The sequence below is a fragment of the Medicago sativa genome, chromosome 3 (genome assembly GCF_051527215.1).
Source record: "Medicago sativa cultivar Bolivia chromosome 3, Bolivia_mono, whole genome shotgun sequence".
NCBI lineage: Eukaryota > Viridiplantae > Streptophyta > Magnoliopsida > Fabales > Fabaceae > Medicago > Medicago sativa.
This window is the reverse complement of record NC_140751.1, coordinates 101,056,268-101,076,845: the sequence shown is the minus strand read 5'-3', so window position 1 is coordinate 101,076,845 and position 20,578 is coordinate 101,056,268. Positions and strand designations below refer to the sequence as shown.

At 36.7% G+C, this 20,578-nt stretch overlaps 1 pseudogene across 1 annotated transcript in view; it reads left to right on the top strand.

Moving 5' to 3' along the window:
* LOC146942957 (DNA-directed RNA polymerase D subunit 2b-like) overlaps positions 1 to 19,496 on the top strand; it is a 35,729-nt pseudogene extending 16,233 nt beyond the window's left edge. The window contains exons 3-8 of the transcript XR_015032913.1: positions 14,219 to 14,319; positions 14,732 to 15,601; positions 16,338 to 16,628; positions 17,262 to 18,034; positions 18,129 to 18,404; positions 18,682 to 19,496. The product of XR_015032913.1 is annotated as a DNA-directed RNA polymerase D subunit 2b-like (transcript). The remainder of the gene's footprint in view (positions 1 to 14,218; positions 14,320 to 14,731; positions 15,602 to 16,337; positions 16,629 to 17,261; positions 18,035 to 18,128; positions 18,405 to 18,681) is intronic.
* Positions 19,497 to 20,578: the final 1,082 nt, after the last annotated feature.

Sequence of the window (20,578 nt, the reverse complement as noted above, 5' to 3'; positions counted from 1 at the left end):
TTGCAAAGAATCAAGAATTGAAGAATTATCAATGCAAAAGCTGTCTATTGGATTCGAAAACACAAACAAAGGATTAGTGGAGTTTGCAACGGTCATTTCAAAGGTGTTTGAAGGCGTGTGTTTGCAATTTGGACGAAAGCGTTGACATTGTACTTTGTACGAATTGTACAACCACGTTCTCCACTACTCTGTTTTGTGTCCACGCTACAGGACAAGAAAACAGCTCCAGAATACGGTTTCGCCTGCATAGATGTTCCTTTGGATAAGGAATGGATTTCAAATTTGTTCTTCATAGGACAACAACCAAATCAGGCAATATATCATTGGTGAAAGATCAAGCTTCAACAACGACTCTTTGGTGCGCTGGCAATTTCACAACGTCTCTTTCACACCTCTATATAAAGGAGTGAAGACCTAGAGATTTGGCAATGCAAGAACGCTGAACGAAAGACTCACAAGATTTTCACAAGTACCAAACCTCTGCTGAAATTGTTCTGCATTCACTTAGAATTTCTGTGTCTCAAGTCATATCTTAGAAATTCTTAAGTCCATTGAGTCTGTATCTGATTTGTATTGTGAGCACCTCTGATTGTATATCAAGTGTTCAACCTTAAACAATTTTCTGTGTAATTTTGTTTAGTTAAGAAGTCTCTTGCAGTTGTGCTTGAGCAGGAAGTCTCTTGATTGTGTTCTTGAGCAAAGGAAGTCTCTTGCTTGTGTGCTTGAGCATTGGAAGTCTCTTGCTTGTGTGCTTGAGCATTTGTAATCAGATATTACTCATAGTGAAATCTCCTTGGAAGTGCAAGGGGGACTGGACTACTTCCGGATTGTGGAAGGAACCAGTATAATTGCTTTGTGTCGTTCTTCTTCTCTCTCTCTCTGTTTTATTCCGCTGCATTTAGATTCTGATTATCACTTCAGAAGCTGTCTCACTTAGCTTCTGATCAGTGTGTTCAGTTTTTAGGAGAAACGAAGAATTTTTCTAAAACACAATTCAACCCCCCTTCTTGTGTTTTTCTCACCTTCAATTGGTATCTAGAGCCTTGGTCTGTTGTGTAACACTTAACCGTGCAACAGTCAAAGATCTGAGAAAAACATGACTACTCCTCCTCCTAATGGTTCTGGTTCTAGTGACACTAGCTATAAAAATGTTTCACATGATTATAGTGATAGTAAGAAAACCAGTATTGGAAAAGTTCCAAAGTTCAATGGAGATGCTGAAGAGTTCTCTTGGTGGAAGACCAACTTTTACAGTTACATCATGAGCCTAGATGAAGAATTATGGGATATTCTGGAAGATGGTGTTGGTGATTTAGTCCTTGATGAAGAAGGAGCTGCCGTGGATAGAAAGAAACATACTCCAGAACTGAGGAAACTTTACAAGAAGCATCATATTATCAGAGGAGCTCTTGTCACTGCCATACCCAAAGCAGAATACATGAAGATGAGTGACAAATCCACTGCTAAAGCTATGTTTGCTTCTCTCTGTTCAAATTATGAAGGGAGCAAGAAGGTCAAAGAAGCAAAGGCTTTCCTGCTTGTACATCAGTATGAGTTATTCAAGATGAAGGATGATGAAACTATTGAGGAAATGTACTCAAGGTTTCAAACCTTAGTTTCTGGGCTACAGATTCTAAAGAAGAGCTATGTTGCTTCTGATCATGTAAGCAAGATACTCAGAAGCTTACCTGCCAGATGGAGACCAAAGGTGACTGCCATTGAGGAAGCTAAAGATTTAAACACTTTAAGTGTCGAAGATCTTGTTAGTTCTCTCAAAGTTCATGAGTTAAGTCTTAATGAACATGAGTCTACTAAGAAGAGTAAATCAATAGCTCTTCCATCCAAAGGCAAGTCATCAAAAGCTCTCAAAGTAGTTGAATCTGAAGAGGAAGAACAGTCAAGTTCAGATTCTGAACCAGATGCTGCTGAAATGGCCATGCTCTCAAACAGACTTCAATATTTGGCCAAGAAGAACAGAAAGTTTCTCTCCAGAAGGGGTAACTCCAGAAGCTCAAAGAAAGAAGATCAGAAGGGATGCTTCAACTGTAAGAAGCCTGGACACTTCATTGCTGAATGCCCTGATCTTCAAAGAGAAAAGTCAAAGGACAAGTCAAAGAGGTCTACATTCAAACCAAGCAAACTCAAGAAGCAGATTAAACAGAGTTTAATGGCAACCTGGGATGATTTGGGTAGTGAATCTGGATCTGATAAAGAGGAAGCTGATGAAGATGCAAAGGTAGCTGTTGGGTTGGTAGCAACAGCAACTTCAGAAGCTGGATCAGATTCAGACTCAGAAGATGAAAACGAGGTATATTCCAAAATTCCCAGAGATGAACTTGTTGAGTCACTTAAAGAACTTCTTACACATTTTGAAGTAAGAACCAATGAGTTGAAGGATTTAAAAGAAAAATATGCTGATTTGGTACAACAGCAAAAATCAACTCTATTGGATCTGAAAGCTTCTGAACAAGGACTTAGGGGCTTTGACTTCATGTGTAAAACATATGAAGATCAGCTCAGGTTCTTATGTCAGAAGCTACAAGAAAAGTGTAATGAAAAACCTTTAAGTAACCATGAAATTGCTCTTGAAGATTTTATTATATCTGGCATTGACAGAAGCAGAGTAGCTTCTATGATTTATAGCATTTACAAGAACAATGGCAGAGGAATTGGTTTTCCAGAAGTGAAACTTGAGAAAACCAATCTAAAATCTTGTTGTGAATGCATCAAGGAAGGTCTGAAAACATTCTTTGTACCAGAAGGGGCTGAGTTGGAAACTGTTGTTCAATCAGAACCTGAAGCTTCTAGTCCTAAGGCTAAGATTACTTCAACGCCAAAGAACTCTAAGTCAAAGGCTATGATCAAATCTGATTCCAAGACTTCAAAGGTCAGGATCCTGAAAAGATCAGAACCTATTCCTCAGAGTCTGGTGAAACCAAAATCTGGGGTTCTGAAGTCTAAGTTTCAGAAGAAGATAGTTACTGCTTCTGAAGTACCAAAACCTAAGGTAATGGTTAATCAGAAGCAACCCAACTCACAGCACAAGGTACAAGAAGTGAAGAGTAAAGCCTTAAGTACTAACCTTCCAGGACCCATAGAACAATGGGTACCTAAATCTAAAAATGTCAATGATGCAGGTATGTCTAAGAGCAGTGCCAAAGCAAAGATCATGGTACCTAGACAGCGGTTGCTCAAGACACATGACAGGAGACAAGTCCATGTTCCTCAGCCTAACAATGAAAGAGGGAGGAAATGTGAAATTTGGAGGCAACCAGTCAGGCAAGATCATAGGTACAGGAACTATTGGTAACTCCTCTACCTCAATTAATAATGTATGGTTGGTAGATGGTCTTGAACATAACCTTTTGAGCATTAGTCAATTTTGTGATAATGGTTATGATGTGCTTTTTGAAAAACCCAACTGTACAGTAATCAACAAGGAAGACAAATCCATTGTGTTCAAAGGAAAGAGAGTGGACAATGTCTATAAAATCAATTTTTCTGAACTGGCTGATCAGAAGGTGATGTGCCTACTATCAGTGAATGATAAGAAATGGATGTGGCACAGAAGGTTGGGACATGCTAACTGGAGGTTAATCTCTAAGCTTAGTAAGTTACAACTTGTGAAAGGGCTACCAGACATTGACTATCATTCAGATGCACTCTGTGGTGCATGTCAGAGAGGGAAAATTGTGAAATCATCTTTTAAAACCAAAGACATTGTTTCAACCTCAAGACCTTTAGAATTACTCCATATTGATTTATTTGGACCAGTGAGTACTGCATCCCTATATGGAAGTAGATATGGATTAGTCATTGTTGATGATTACAGCAGATGGACTTGGGTGAAATTCATAAAGAGTAAAGATGTTGCGTGTGATGTATTCAGTAGCTTCTGCACTCAAATTCAATCTGAAAAAGAATCAAAAATTTTGAAAGTCAGAAGTGATCATGGTGGAGAATTTGAAAATGAGCCATTTGAAGCTTTTTGTGAAAAACATGGAATTTTTCATGAGTTCTCTTCTCCTAGAACACCACAACAAAATGGGGTTGTAGAGAGAAAGAATAGAACCTTACAAGAAATGGCCAGAACCATGATTCATGAAAACAATTTACCAAAACATTTTTGGGCAGAAGCAGTGAATACAGCATGCTATGTTCAAAACAGGATCTATATTAGACCTATTTTGGAGAAGACAGCATATGAACTCTTTAAAGGAAGAAAACCCAATATCTCTTACTTTCATCAATTTGGATGTACATGTTACATTCTGAACAACAAGCTCTACCTAAAGAAATTTGATGCCAAGGCCCAAAGAGGAATCTTTTTAGGTTACTCTGAAAGGTCAAAGGCATACAGAGTGTATAATTCAGAAACACTTTGTGTTGAAGAATCTATGCACGTTAAATTTGATGACAAGGAGCTTGAAGATAAAACTTCAAAGCAAGGTGAAAGTTCTGCAGAGATACAGGTTCCTGAAGCTACTCTAGAACCTGATCAGATAGCTGAATCTGAAGATAGTTCAGAAGCTGAACCCACATCAGAAGCACAAGATGAAGCTGCTTCTGATGAAGCACAAGATGGCTCACATCAAGCAGATCCTCCCAGAAACACATTCAAACACAAGTCTTCACATCCTGAAGAGCTAATCATTGGAAACAAAGATAGTCCAAGAAGAACAAGATCACATTTCAGACAAGAAGAGTCAATGATTGGACTAATCTCAATGATTGAACCTACAACAGTTGATGAAGCACTTTCAGATGATGGATGGATCCTAGCTATGCAAGAAGAGTTGAATCAATTTCAAAGAAATGATGTGTGGGATCTGGTACCCAAACCTCAGCACAAGAACATTATTGGAACAAAATGGGTATTCAGAAACAAGCTGAATGAGCAAGGTGAAGTAACAAGAAACAAAGCCAGACTTGTTGCACAAGGGTATAGTCAACAAGAAGGCATTGATTACACTGAAACGTTTGCTCCAGTTGCAAGATTGGAAGCAATCAGGTTACTTCTTTCCTATGCAGTTAATCATGGCATAATATTATATCAAATGGATGTCAAGAGTGCATTTCTAAATGGTGTCATAGAAGAAGAAGTGTATGTCAAGCAACCTCCTGGATTTGAGGATATTAAATATCCTGACCATGTTTTTAAACTGAAGAAATCACTATATGGCTTGAAACAAGCTCCCAGAGCTTGGTATGATAGACTAAGTAATTTCTTAATCAAAAATGATTTTAAAAGAGGACAGGTTGATACTACACTCTTCAGAAGGACCCTTGAGAAAGATATTCTTGTTGTGCAAATATATGTTGATGATATAATATTTGGTTCTACTAATGCATCTCTTTGCAAGGAATTTTCTGAGTTAATGCAGGATGAATTTGAAATGAGCATGATGGGAGAGCTGAAGTTCTTCCTGGGCATTCAAATCAATCAATGCAAAGATGGAGTCTATGTTCATCAATCAAAGTACACAAAGGAGCTTCTGAAGAAGTTCAAACTTGAAGATTGTAAAGTGATGAACACTCCAATGCACCCTACGTGCACCTTAAGCAAAGAAGATGAAGGAGCTAAAGTAGATCAGAAGCTGTATAGAGGTATGATTGGTTCTTTGTTATACCTCACTGCATCTAGGCCAGATATTTTATTCAGTGTATGCTTGTGTGCAAGATTCCAATCAGATCCTAGAGAATCTCATATGACTGCTGTCAAGAGAATCTTCAGGTATTTGAAAGGAACGACCAATCTTGGACTCCTTTATAGGAAATCCTTAGATTATAAGCTAATTGGATTCTGTGATGCTGATTATGCTGGTGATAGGATTGAAAGAAAGTCAACCAGTGGCAATTGTCAATTTCTGGGTGATAATCTTATATCCTGGGCTAGCAAAAGACAAACAACTATTGCTATGTCTACAGCAGAAGCAGAATACATTTCAGCTGCAAGTTGTTGTACACAACTACTTTGGATGAAACATCAGTTGGAAGATTATCAAATAACTGCTAACAGTATTCCCATTTATTGTGATAATACTGCTGCTATTTGTTTGTCTAAAAATCCAATTTTGCATTCAAGAGCGAAGCACATTGAAATCAAACACCATTTTATCAGAGATTATGTTCAAAAAAGGAATTTTAGATATACAATTCATTGATACTGAAAATCAATGGGCTGATATATTTACTAAGCCTTTAACTGTTGAAAGATTTGATTTTATAAAGAAAAATTTGAACATGCACTTTGTATCTGATTAAATGCTTGCTTGCTCCTGAATAGGATTTTAGGTTCTGAAGTTAGTTCAGAAGCGGTAGTCCATCAGAAGCTCTTTATTGAGGTTCTGAGGAAAACTCGCTTCTGATGATGACGTCAGCATCTGAAGTCCAGAAGCTGGATTTGTTGCTTCTGAATAGTTGAATTAGTGGAAACGTTGGAAGTTACCTTTTAAAAAGTAACTTCTGGCCCACTAACTTGGTAGTTACTCTGTGAACTTCTTACGTGGCCTGTATGTGTTGGTGTATAACTAAAAGGGCAATGATGATTTAAAAGCTTTGAAAGTACTTTTCACGCGCCCCCAATTTTGTCATTAATGTTATGTTTGTTTGTCTCTTTTGAATTGCAATCGTTTTACTTTTAACACTTTGTCAATTCACACACTACTCACTCACAACAAACACATTTGCTCTCAAACCTCTTGCGAAGTAAGCGCATTCTCTCAACCTTAGAACCCTAAAATCTTCATCTTCTTCAAATCTTCGTAAATCATCAAATGGCATCATCAAGCTCGCAACGAGAAGATTCAGTATCTACTTCACGAATGGTCCCTGAATATGACTACAGAGGAAGAAGCATGAAATTGGAAGAATGGGATTTGCAGGTTCAGATAGAGAATCCAGTGGACTTTGATTCTCTGAATTTTCATAGGTGTTCAATCAGAAGCTACTATGAAGAGCAAGGACTCATGGATTATTTCAAAATGTTGAATGGACCAACATATGAAGCTCTGGTTAGACACTTCTGGGTAAGAGCAAAATTCTACAACAAAGCGGCATCCTTAGCTGAGGAAAGTCAGATGGTGCTAATGTATCCTGAATTAGAAGGGAAAACAAGAGAAGAAATGGGTCTTGCGCCATTTGTTGAAGATGAAATCAGGTCCAGCATCTGTGGTATTCCAGTAAGACTTGCACAATGGCACATAGAGTATGTTCTCAAGGCTGCAGCCTCTGGATACTACTCTGGAATTGATCTTTCAGATGCTGCTGAAAAACGCATTTGGAAAAAGCAAGCCAACTTGGTGATATACAATTCTGAGAAGGAGAAGAAATATGCTGAATTGAGCATGGAAACTAAGATGCTTCTGAAGATTCAGAATGAGAACCTGTTTCCAAGTGGTGACTGTGTGAAACCAAATCTAGCTCAGAAGGTCCTTCTCCAGCACTTCATCAAGAAGGAAAAGGTGAATGTGCCCAAATACATGTTCAAGTACTTGGTAGAGTGTTTGAAACAGAGTCAGCTACTGGATAAACCCTTGGTTCCTTATGGAAGACTCCTCTCAGAGATATTCTATCAAGGAGGTATCTTGGACAGTCTCAGTCAATCTCAAGGTTTCACAGATCAGCTACTTGACACAAAAACTGGAAAATTCATTAATGCTCATACTCTCTTGAATATGAAGCTAATCAGTGAAGTCACCAAACTTCAAACTGATTTAAGTGAATCATTTGTTAAGTCTGATCTTATGAAGGACTTTCCACCCATCTGCAAGAAGGATCCCATTGAAGTGCAGATGTACTATATCAAGGAACATTTTGAGGCAACCAATGAGAGAATCAGATTGGAAGATATTCCAGAGGAAATGTATGGTGGTGCTCTGCCACGAGCCAGAGGCAGAAAGTCAAAAAGGAAGATAACTGCAGAGCAATATCTAGAGGTTGAACAACCTGCTAAAAAGGCAAAAGTTGCTACTGACAAGCTCAAAATTGGTAGTTCATCAGTACCTTCTATTGAAGAAGCCATTGAAGACATGGATTCCAGGTTGATCATGGATGTTGGCATTTCTCTTGATCAACCTGCTATACCAAAGAGGAAGAGGAAGCCAGCCTTGAGGAGGACCAAGGATTTTCCTCATATCACCTCTACAGCTCAAGATGCTTCTGATTTGGAGTTAAAGGAGTTACAAGAGAAGAAGGCAGCAGCTGAAAAAGTCTTGGAAATTGCTGCTGAGCTACAAGAGTCTGTAGTCTCAGAAGCCAAGAAAATGTTGCAGATGACCAGTGAGGTTGCTCAAGAGGATTCTGATCCTGAACCAGAGAAGGTAATTAATATATCATCAGATTCCGCATCCAAATCATTATCAGACTCTGATGATTCTGATGATGATATACCCTTAGCTCAACTGTTTCGAAAACCAGTAAAAAGCCAATCAACATCAACCAAAACCAACGATAAGCCCTCTCAGTCAACTACTTATGAACCAGTTGGTCACATAATTAATGAGAAGTTGGCTAAACTGGCTGAGCAGAGAGAAAGAGTCATTGATACTATTTTTCGCCTTCACCCTCAACCTCTTAACATTCAACCTCTCAACATGATTCCTCCAGAAAATGTTGAGTCTACCTCAGAAAAGGCCTCTGAAGCAACTCCAGAAGCAGCTGCTTCTGAAAATGTTGTTTCAGAAAACCCCCATCAACAAACACCTGAACCACATAAACCCACAACACCTCCACAATCACCAACAGCTACCATTGACCCCCAACTCAACACTCAAACATCATCTTCACCACAACAACCACCAACTGAAACTGAATTTCAACCTTTACCTGAACACTCCCCAGAACCAACTCCCATGGATGTTGACATCTCTCTAGTCAATGTTCAAGCCTCAACTTCTACCACTCACATTGCCTCTGACCAGCCTTCATCTTCAAACACACAAACACACTTTACCATTCCAGTTCCTAACCCTGTTCAAGATTTGGAAATCAGTGATTCTGATCTTGAAATCCTTGAACAACCACCCTCAAACATCCTGGAATCTAGATATATTAATTCTGAGCTTCTCTCAATCCTAAGTCAGTTGCATAATCTTGTGGATCAACGAAGGACAATTGATCTCACAAGTGCATATGATGACTCCTGGGCATCTCTTCAGAACCGGGCAACTGAGCTAATTGAAAGCATAAGGGCTAAGTGCATCAGAAGCAAGGAAGCTTCTGTCAGGAAGTTAATGGAGCATCTGAATCAGAGTCTCAGAGTAAGAAGTTCTACACTGCTCCTGGCAAACCAGCCTTTCTTCTCAGAAACGGACTACTTGACCAGAGAAGCCAGGTTGTGTAAGCTTCTGAAGAAACAGATGGCACAGCAGCAGCAAGAAGCTAAGGAAAGGGAACAGGCTCTTCTCCAGAGGCAACAACAGCTTGAAGAACTGTTGCAGAAGAAGATTGAAGAAATGGAGGAGATGAAGAAACAACATCAAACCAACCCTTAGTTGCACACCCTTGTGTTTTTCTTTTTGTTTGTTGTTTGTTTTAAATTCCTAGTCCTTGCTTCTGAAACCATTCTGTTTTAATTCTCTTTGCTTCTGAATGCTTACTGATTCTGACTGTTTAGCTGCTTCTGACAATTGATATACATGTTCATATATTTTGCTCTGACTTATTTAGTTCACTTTCTTTTATACTCTCTTTTGTTTGAGTTTTTCTCAAATCTTTTTGTCTTTTATGCTTATTTTAATTTTTTTTGATAATGACAAAAGGGGGAGTATATGTGACAAGTATTTAAAGGCTCTGATCCCCATTAATGGCATTTGAAATTTTTGAAAAACTTCTATCATTTTTTCTTACCTTATTGGTATAAGCTATGAACGAACGAAGGAGTATCAAAATTCAAGTAAAATTAATTGAACCATTCTTCTTATCTATAAGTTAATTCTTTCAATGATTCAATTTTGTTTTTAAGCTCTGATAATTTTATTGCGCGAAAAATGAATTTAATTAACCTGGATAGAACTTAGGGGGAGCTTACAAACCTCACCTTAAAGACTATCAGACTCAGGGGGAGTTTGAGCTTACAAACCTCAGATTCTGAGCTTACAAACCTCAGAACCCCAAAGTCAACTTGTTAATTAGATTAACAACAATTGATCAATTTTAAATACTTTTGTTTGTCATCATCAAAAAGGGGGAGATTGTTGGAACAAAATGTGTTTAACAATGAACCTTAAAGGGTTTTGATGATAACAAGGTATTAAAAATTGTAAATTGGACTAGCTAATATTTGTTCAAGTGTACAGGACCATAATTATAAAGTTACATCATCATTGGTTCTGAATGAGCAAATAAAGAGCTATGGAAACAACAAAAATTTGAAGCTTGGACGCTCCTGAAGGCAACTTGCTACTGAAGAGAAAAAGCGCTCCTGAAGTCAAGCTGCTCCTGAAGAAATAGCGCTCCTGAAGTAAGCTGCTCCTGAAGAATAGTGCTTCTGAAGACAAGAGGTCCAGAAGCCACATCATCAGAAGCTGCGTCATCAGAAGCTGCAGAAGTCATATCATCAGAAGCTGCATCATCAGAAGCTGCCTCATCAGAAGCCATTTCACCAGAAGCTGAATATCAACTGGATTTGCAAAGAATCAAGAATTGAAGAATTATCAATGCAAAAGCTGTCTATTGGATTCGAAAACACAAACAAAGGATTAGTGGAGTTTGCAACGGTCATTTCAAAGGTGTTTGAAGGCGTGTGTTTGCAATTTGGGCGAAAGCGTTGACATTGTACTTTGTACGAATTGTACAACCACGTTCTCCACTACTCTGTTTTGTGTCCACGCTACAGGACAAGAAAACAGCTCCAGAATACGGTTTCGCCTGCATAGATGTTCCTTTGGATAAGGAATGGATTTCAAATTTGTTCTTCATAGGACAACAACCAAATCAGGCAATATATCATTGGTGAAAGATCAAGCTTCAACAACGACTCTTTGGTGCGCTGGCAATTTCACAACGTCTCTTTCACACCTCTATATAAAGGAGTGAAGACCTAGAGATTTGGCAATGCAAGAACGCTGAACGAAAGACTCACAAGATTTTCACAAGTACCAAACCTCTGCTGAAATTGTTCTGCATTCACTTAGAATTTCTGTGTCTCAAGTCATATCTTAGAAATTCTTAAGTCCATTGAGTCTGTATCTGATTTGTATTGTGAGCACCTCTGATTGTATATCAAGTGTTCAACCTTAAACAATTTTCTGTGTAATTTTGTTTAGTTAAGAAGTCTCTTGCAGTTGTGCTTGAGCAGGAAGTCTCTTGATTGTGTTCTTGAGCAAAGGAAGTCTCTTGCTTGTGTGCTTGAGCATTGGAAGTCTCTTGCTTGTGTGCTTGAGCATTTGTAATCAGATATTACTCATAGTGAAATCTCCTTGGAAGTGCAAGGGGGACTGGACTACTTCCGGATTGTGGAAGGAACCAGTATAATTGCTTTGTGTCGTTCTTCTTCTCTCTCTCTCTGTTTTATTCCGCTGCATTTAGATTCTGATTATCACTTCAGAAGCTGTCTCACTTAGCTTCTGATCAGTGTGTTCAGTTTTTAGGAGAAACGAAGAATTTTTCTAAAACACAATTCAACCCCCCTTCTTGTGTTTTTCTCACCTTCATATATATATATATATATATATATATATAATTTATCGGATTGCTACTATCCCTTTGTTATGTGAGTGACGGACATACCCTATCGGTGTGACGTTACTTAACATATCATTTTGTGATAGAGAAATAGTTGAATATTTTATTTAAAATATCTTTCAAACCTTTTTAATTCAACTATCATTGTCTATTCTCTATCAAGTGGGAGAATCATTGCTATGTATTCTGTAACGTGATGGACATACCCTATCGGTATGACATTACTTAACATAAGTGAGAAAAATTCTACATGTCAACTAACTATATCTCATAAACAAATATATTTATTTGTTTTCATATTTTAGATATGAAATAGAGACTTATATTGAGGATATTAATTATGTTATTGCTATTCTTTAATATTTATGGAAGCTTATGACTATTTTCTCTTATATCCTCAATAATAATAAAATATAAGTCTTGTGTATTTCCGCTGCTTGTAACCTAATTGTTTCTCAAATTTGTGTAAGTATAATTGTAGCGTTTGAGTTTTGAGTGAGTTATTAAAATTGTGAACAGAGTCTTATATCCTATTTTTAGAGACTCATCTCACTCATATGATGATAAATTTTTATATAATCATCATACTCTGTCATATAACGGTTACTATGTTTATAAAATTCTGTGGAATTTTAATTGTGAAAAGGAGATCTTGTGTTATAAAATTCTTAAATGAAAATTTACATTCTCCTTAATTGTAAATGCAGAATATGTGGTTAACTATGAAACCCAATTCTTGATGATATCTGCCATTGATAAAATATGTATTTAAGGGGTTTTATATTATCCTTGAGTTACCACTTGTGTTAATAATTCTGCTATGCTCATGTGCAAAATATGTGGTTGAGTTCATGAAACTCTATTGGCTAAAATTATATAACCACTTATGTTGATGATCTTGCACTAGTAATTGAGTATCCCACTGTTGAATATTACATTATTATAATATTTTGTATCAGTGATCACTAATGAGAATTCCACTTACTCTTGTTTATATATATGTGGGATCAGTGGGAGTGTGTACACAATATTATATATTTATGAGCTCAAATGAGAAATCTCACTCTTGTTTATATATATATATGTGAGATCAAGAGAAATGTGTACACAATATTATTGTTGTTGTTGCCATATACTCTTGTGCACACTATAAAATATGGCATAGCTTAAGAGACTTTAAACTTTAGTCTCATTCTATTATATTGAGATATATGTTAAAATTCTATCGATCTCAATGAGCATCATAATTGGATGCTTAAGTCAATTTTGTTGGAATATGCACAATAATTTCTTGGCATGCAAATATACATTGTGCTTCTGTTTTACCAACATTCCACATTTTATGAGGTCATAAATAGTAAGTACAATGTATAATATCAATACTCCTATCGAGTATGATATTGTGTTTTTGTGGTACTTATAATTTGAGATAATCATAAATGTTCTTTTGTTATTGACATTCTAGTGGCCACATTAATCCACATTTTTTTTCTTTAAACTAAGTGTCTATGTTAATCCAATTTGGGGATTATTGAATTTCCTATTTTGCTTTTATGGATTTTCATAGTCACGTTTTTTTTTATAAACTTGGATTAATTGAATGTCGTAGAACATTTATTGATTTTGACTATATGTAATTACACTCTCTTAATAGGCTATCCCTATAAGTAATTACTATTCGTGTACCTATGTGGATATATGACTTCTGTAATATTGAAAACTCATTGGCAGAACCACTAACCACAGACTTATATATATGAGTATTGTAACTCATAATGATTTGATTAAGTCTATGTTATTTTGGGTTAGTGGGAGTTTGTTACAGCATTTTTTAAAATGCTTGGGCTATTTAGTGACATATTCTTTTTAATTCAAACGTGTCACTATAGATTCATCATTTGTTAGAAAAGTGAGTCTTTGATCTGTATGATTTGTTTTCCCTATCGGATTCAATTTCTGCAGCATTAAAGCTTACTTCTCTTTTGAATGATTAGTGTTTTGCCCATACATGTAATTTTAAATTTTAAATTCTTTATGACAAGTGAATTTTTTATTCTTTCAGTAATTGAGTATTGTCATCCAAGTGGGAGATTGTTGGATTAATTATTTAATTAATCAATTATGGATTGACAATAATCAATTATTATAAGTCGGTGTCATAATATAAATTATGGTCTATTGTGTTAAGCACTAATTATATGATGAATTTGAGTGATTGGGCTTTTGTAACTAAATGGACCGTGATGGGTTGGACCATTTAGATAAGCCCAATGAGAGGTCCCTGCCCTCAGCCGTTTAGCTATTTAAACGTCATCCCATTAGACGGTTAATTGTTCTGAATGTCATGGTGAAAACCTAGAGCTAGACGGAATGAGGGTAGTTATCCCTCTCATAGTTGTCGGCGTTGTCTACGTTTATCCTTCATCAACCTAATTCAAAGGTACACAATTTCTTGTTCCTTCTTTTGTCACTGATGATATGCTATAATTTGTATCTAGTGATCTGGCTAAACATTAAAACTTTCATCAACTGCCTGTTATGGTCAAGTCAGGTCTCTGCTGGATGAGTGATGTTGAAAAAAGTGATTGTGAATTTGACCATGGAGGCTACTTTCTGATCAAGGGTGCTGAGAAGGTTAGCTATAATTATGATTTCTTTATTTACTTACATGAATTTCTGTCTTGTTTGCTACATATTTTATACATCTTATGGTTGCATATATTTTTAGTCCTATACAATTCACAGCCGTTCCCTGCATAAATTTTGTTAAACTTTAGTCCCTATTTTGCATTAGGAACTAAAAGTACTCATTTTTTGTATGAGGTTTTCAAAATACAGACTAAATTTGAGTAAAATTTATCCACGGATTAAACTTACAAAATCCTATTTTTATAGGGATTAAAAACATGCGTCTCCAGTCTACATTTTAATTCAGTGCATTAATGTTGTATTTATATTATTGTGCTTTGTTTTTGTATGTCTATATTATTATTATATCTTCACAATGTCTTTCTTTGCTCCTGTTTGTAAATTGCTTTTGTTGCAGATTTTTATTGCACAAGAGCAAATATTTCTGAAGAGGCTTTGGGTTTCAAATATTCCGTATTGGACAGTTGCATACAAGTGACAGATGAAGAGAAATAGGATGGTTGTTAAATTGGTGGAGAATTCCAGCATTGAAGGAATTAAAAATGAAGAGAAGTTGCTCACGGTTTTTTTTGTCTGTTGAGATTCCGGTATGGATACTATTTTATGCCACTTCAGATAAAGAGATTGTTGATCTCATCGATTATGGAGAGGGAGATGGAAGAATTCATAACATTCTCTTTGCATCCATTCGTGAAGCCGACAAATGTGATACATTTCGTAGGGGAAAGAATGCTGTTCTTTTCTTAGAGGAACGTGTCAAGGGTGTTCAATATCAGCCCTCAGAATCTATTGACGAGTGCCTTAACTTGTATGTCTTTCCGAACATTAAGGGATTAAAAAGAAAGGCACGGTACCTGGCATACATGGTGAAGGTTCTCTTACTGGCTTATACTGGACGCCAAAAAACGGATAACAGGGATGACTTTCAAAATAAGAGGCTTGAGTTGACTGGTGAGCTGCGCGAGCACGAGATCAAAGTGCACTTTGCACATGCTCGGAAGCGAATGGGGAAGGCTCTGCAAAGAGACCTCTATGGAGATTGAGATGTTTGTCAAATTGAGCATTATCTTGATGCTTCCATTATTACAAATGGTCTCCAAAGAGTGTTCTCTACTGGAGCATGGACACATCCTTTTAAAAGGATGGAAAGGATTTCTGGCGTGGTTGCAACTCTTGGCCAAACTAATCCATTGCAAACCATGGCTGAATTAAGAAGAACAAGGCAACAAGTTCAGTACACGGGAAAGGTTGGGGATGCTAGATACTCGTAAGTTACTTTTAACTGCCTAGTTTAGTCTTTCTACAGTTTTTGTGGTGGGTGAAGTGTCTCAATAGATTTTTTTTATCCTAGCTGACTGAATGAACGTTAAATATCAGCATCATACCAAATCTTATAACCAATGATCCTTTTTTTTTGGACTCAATATAACTCATAATCCTAAACAACTTAAACATGTAAAGTGAAGTCCCCTTGGAATATTGCTATCATCAAGAAAACCAAAGTTAAACCAGTCTACCGTCTGTATGGTCTTTAAAACTCATGGTTTATCAATTCAATACTTTACAGTGCCACCTGTGTAGACTAGATGCCGAGTTTTTTTGGTGTGACTATCTTGGTCTCTTCCATTTCATTTTCAGTATCAGCTTCTGTAAAGTGCCCTCATTGAGGGCATGTATCTGATAAATTAGTAAGTTCTGATTAAAATGGTTGGGTAAGAAATCATGTTGAAATCTGTTATCTCTTCATTAGTCATGACTGGCATCAGTATAACGTTATAAGTCCCAACCTTTACAGGGATTGATTTGGTTTCTGGCATTGTCTTAGTGCTTTAGCTGTATACTTGTTCTCCAGTGAAGGGATTGATGTTTGTGGTACAATGAATACTTGATTTCTCTTTAAGTTTAAAGTTCAAATATGCTGTTTTGTATGTTTGAACTATTGCTTTGTTTATTATAAAAATTTAAATGCTTTCATTCATTTTAATGGAAGTTTGTGGTTGCAGGCATCCTTCTCACTGGGGTAAGGTTTGTTTCTCTCTACCCCAGTTGGTGAAAACTGTGGACTAGTAAAGAATTTGGCTGTCGCAGGAGTAGTGAGTACCAATATAACTGAATCTATACTTCCTATGTTGTTTGATTGTGGGATGGAAGAACTTGTTGATGATACTACCACTGTTCTTGGAAAAAAAGACAGAGTCTTCCTAAATGGAGACTGGGTTGGAGTTTGTTCAGATTCCGCACCGTTTGTGGCAGAGCTACGAAATAGAAGACGGAAAAATGAATTGCCTCATCAGGTTCACTTTTATTCTCTCATTCTTATTTTATACATTTTATAGCACTTGCCTTTCATTTCAGCCATGGAGAGAATCCCTATAGTAGAAAAAGGTTGTCGTTGTATGCTATTAATTTGAGGTTCAATACCTTAAACTAAATCATTCCAACTTGCAGAGCAGATGATACACTAATTAACAAATAACAGTCGTGTATTAAGCATCTGGAAACTTAGTCTTTATTCGATAATAAATTTGCAGCTTAGTTTATGTCTAACATATAATTAAATGGTTTGCATAATTATAGTTTGTTTGAACTTTGCTTCCTGTGTCCCGCTCCTCCATCAAAAATTGGTTCACACACACACACACACACACACTCACACACACACACACACACACACACTATGTTCTCAGTTGTCTTTCAATTTACACATTTGTCAATAGCTAGCCAACATTTTAGTTTTGAAACTTCATTGTTTTGATAAGATTGTGATAGACACCTTCTGTAGAAATAGAGAACAACTGAAAGGGAAACAATTGCTCGAAATACTAAATAAATATTGTGGTATAAAATGTACTGTATTAATTGCAATTAATTTTTCACTTAGTTGGTTTTGTTTCTTTTGACCCCTAGTGTTAACCATGTCTATTTAGGTGGAAATCAAAAGAGATCAAAATCAACGAGAAATGCGCATATTATCTGACGCAGGAAGGATTCTCCGTCCACTCTTAGTGGTTAGTAATCTGCTCAAGATTAAAGGATCTAAGTCAGAGCATAAATCTTTTCGGTCCCTATTGCATAGTGGTGTGATTGCTGAAGAAGAAGAGGACTTCAAGACTGCTTGGGGTGTTCAGTATTTATTTGGAAAAGAGGGAAAATCTTCTGTGAAGTACACACACTGTGAGCTTGATATGTTGTTCTTATCTAGGAGAGTTTTGTACCAATCCCAGAAGCATTCTTCACAGGCTATTGGCTTTTCTACAACAAACCCAAATTTAAGAGTCGATGCTTTGTCCCACCAATTATTTTATCCTCAGAGACCACTATTTCAGACAACAACATCTGATTGTCTTGGATAACCTGGATTACTAGGTCAAAGTAAAGTTGTTCCGAAATCTGAATTCTATAATGGGCAGAATGCAATTGTGGCTGTCAATGTGCATCTTGGATATAATCAAGAAGATTCCTTGGTGATGAACTGCGCTTCTTTGCAGCGTGGTATGTTCAGATCTGAGCACATAAGGAGTTACAAAGCTGAAATTGAAAATAAGGAATCTTCAGAAAAGAGAAAGAAACCTGAAGACATTGTTAATTTTGGAAAGACAGAGCATCAAGGCTAAAACACACTGAAAGGGGACATGTTCAAAAGGTTGTGCTGTCCTCGAATGATGAGGGGAAGAACTTTGCTGTTGTTTCGTTAAGACAGGTAATTTTATTTATCTTTTCACAACTGAAATGCAATTTGTTTTACCGCTATGTTGTATTTGATCAATAAGAAAAGCTTTTAATAATTTTTGCAGGTTAGAAGTCCAGTTCTTGGAGATAAGTTCTCCAGTATGCACGGACAGAAGGGTGTTTTAGGATTTCTGGAGTCTCAGGAAAATTTTCCTTTCACAAAACAAGGTATTGTTCCGGATATTGTCATAAATCCGCATGCATGCATTTCCCTCACGACAAACTCCTGGTCAACTCCTAGAAGCTGGTTTAGGAAAGGGTATTGCTTGTGTTGGTTCACTGAGAAATGCTACTCCTTTCTCCACTTCCTCTGTCGAAGCCATCACAGACCAGCTTCACAGGTAATGTTTCATCATGACTTAGCTTACCTTAAATACAGTTTAGGTTACTTGTATTTTATGTTATTTTAGAGGAGGAACTTGTATTTCAATTTTTTGATCTTGATTACTGTATGAATGATGTTTCTTATTTACCAATATTGTCTTCCTAGTTGTAGATCCTTTTTTTGCATTTGCTCCAGACTCACTTTAATTTTAGGAATTTCTTTCCAAAGTTTCACTTTTAAGTTGCCATGTTCTGTCGTTGTACTGAGTCCGGTTTATGTTCCGTACATGACAGAGCTGGATTTTCAAGATGGGGAAAAGAACGAGTATACAATGGGAGGACTGGTGACAGGTGAGATGGTCCGCTCGCTCATATTTATGGGCCCTACATTCTACCAGCGACTGCACCACATGTCAGAGGACCAAGTAAAGTTCAGGAACACTGGCCCAGTTCACCCGCTGACCAGACAGCCTGTTGCTGACAGGAAGCGATTTGGAGGTATCAAGTTTGGTGAGATGGAGCGTGATTGCCTGATAGCTCATGGTGCATCAGCCAACTTGTATGAGCGCCTCTTCACCCTGAGTGATTCGTCTCAGATACACATTTGTTGTAAATGTGCAAATGTGATCTTGCGACCGGTATCTGGTGGTCGAAAAATACGAGGTCCCTATTGCCGATTCTGTGAATCAGCCGATGACATTGTGGTGGCGAGTGTTCCATATGGAGCTAAGTTATTGTCTCAGGAGCTGTTCAGCATGGGTATTAACTTCAAATTTGAAACTGAGCTTCTTTTTAATAGGCTACCTCTCCACTCTAATGCTTTCCCCAGACTAGACTTTTGAACATGTACTTATGAGTTTGGTTGCTTATCTGTTTTTACATTTTAGTTTTTTCTTCTGATACCTCCAAGTGTTCTTTATTTAATCTTATGTTCTGATTTGATGGATGCATGTACAAATGCAAACTAAGGTGCTTATAAAACTTTTAGCATCGTTTTTAATTCAATATCCATTTTGTCTCAGCGGTGCTTCATGTTGTAACTGCATAGCTATGTTGTTTCACTGAAACAGTATCATGAAATTGAGATGTATTGGTTTGTTTGTTGAGCACTACGGAATATCTGATATTTATTATATATCTACTTTAACATCTGTACCCAAATCAAGTCACTTGAGGATGGATTTTGTACAGATTCTATTACAAAGATGATTCTTTCATTCATCCTAATTAAATTACGTTTACTATACAGAGGTGTATTTCCATTGCAGTGCATTAACTAGTGCCACTTTTAATTCCCACACACACACATACACAGTTAATTTGAATCAAATTTTCAATAATTTGACATGACCATCTCAACCTTCTTTGTGGGTAAAGGTATAGACAAAAAATGGCAAAGGCTATCTCTTTATGTGAAATGAAATGTTGTGGAATGTGTAAAACTAGCGTGAGTTAACTCACACTCAGTTTAATACTAGCGTGACTTAACTCACGCTGCGTGACTTAAGTCACGCAATTTTTTGTACTAACGTAACTTAACTTACGCAGGGGCAATATGGACATTTACTTTGGGAACGAGTAAAACCGTTTGGGTAAAGAGCAGAATTCTTATTATTTTGTCTTGGAAATGGCTCTTCTCCCTTTTGTTATGACTCATTCACTGATTTTAAAAGTGTCTTCGTAAGTTAATTCACACAGAAAAATAGCCAACGTGAGTTAACTCACGTTGAAAAAAGTCGAGCATGAGTTAAATCATGTTGGGCATTAAGGGAATGAGCTGTTTTGAAAGGGAGAAAAACAATTTCCTCTTGTCTTTAGTTTATGATCTCTTGGCCTATACCCATTTCATTGCATTTTTTTAATTAGATTTTTTTTAGGGGATTAGATATACTTATTAGTTAGTAGTTAAACTAATCAGTTAAATTGTAAAGATGGTTGGATCTTATATTAGTCTTAGCTTTTGGAAACTGTAGTTAAATTTTATTTCATAAATTTGTATGTGAAATATAAAATCAAAATGTAACTTTTGAGGGGAAAGTATGTAATTTTTTTAACAAGGGAAAATATAAAATATGTTATTTCAGATGTGATGTGTCCTTAACCTTAATTATTAATTCTTCTAAAAAAAAAACTTAATTCTCATATTCAACTTCGATCCAACGCCTTTATAATTGCACGGTACGGTCATTGA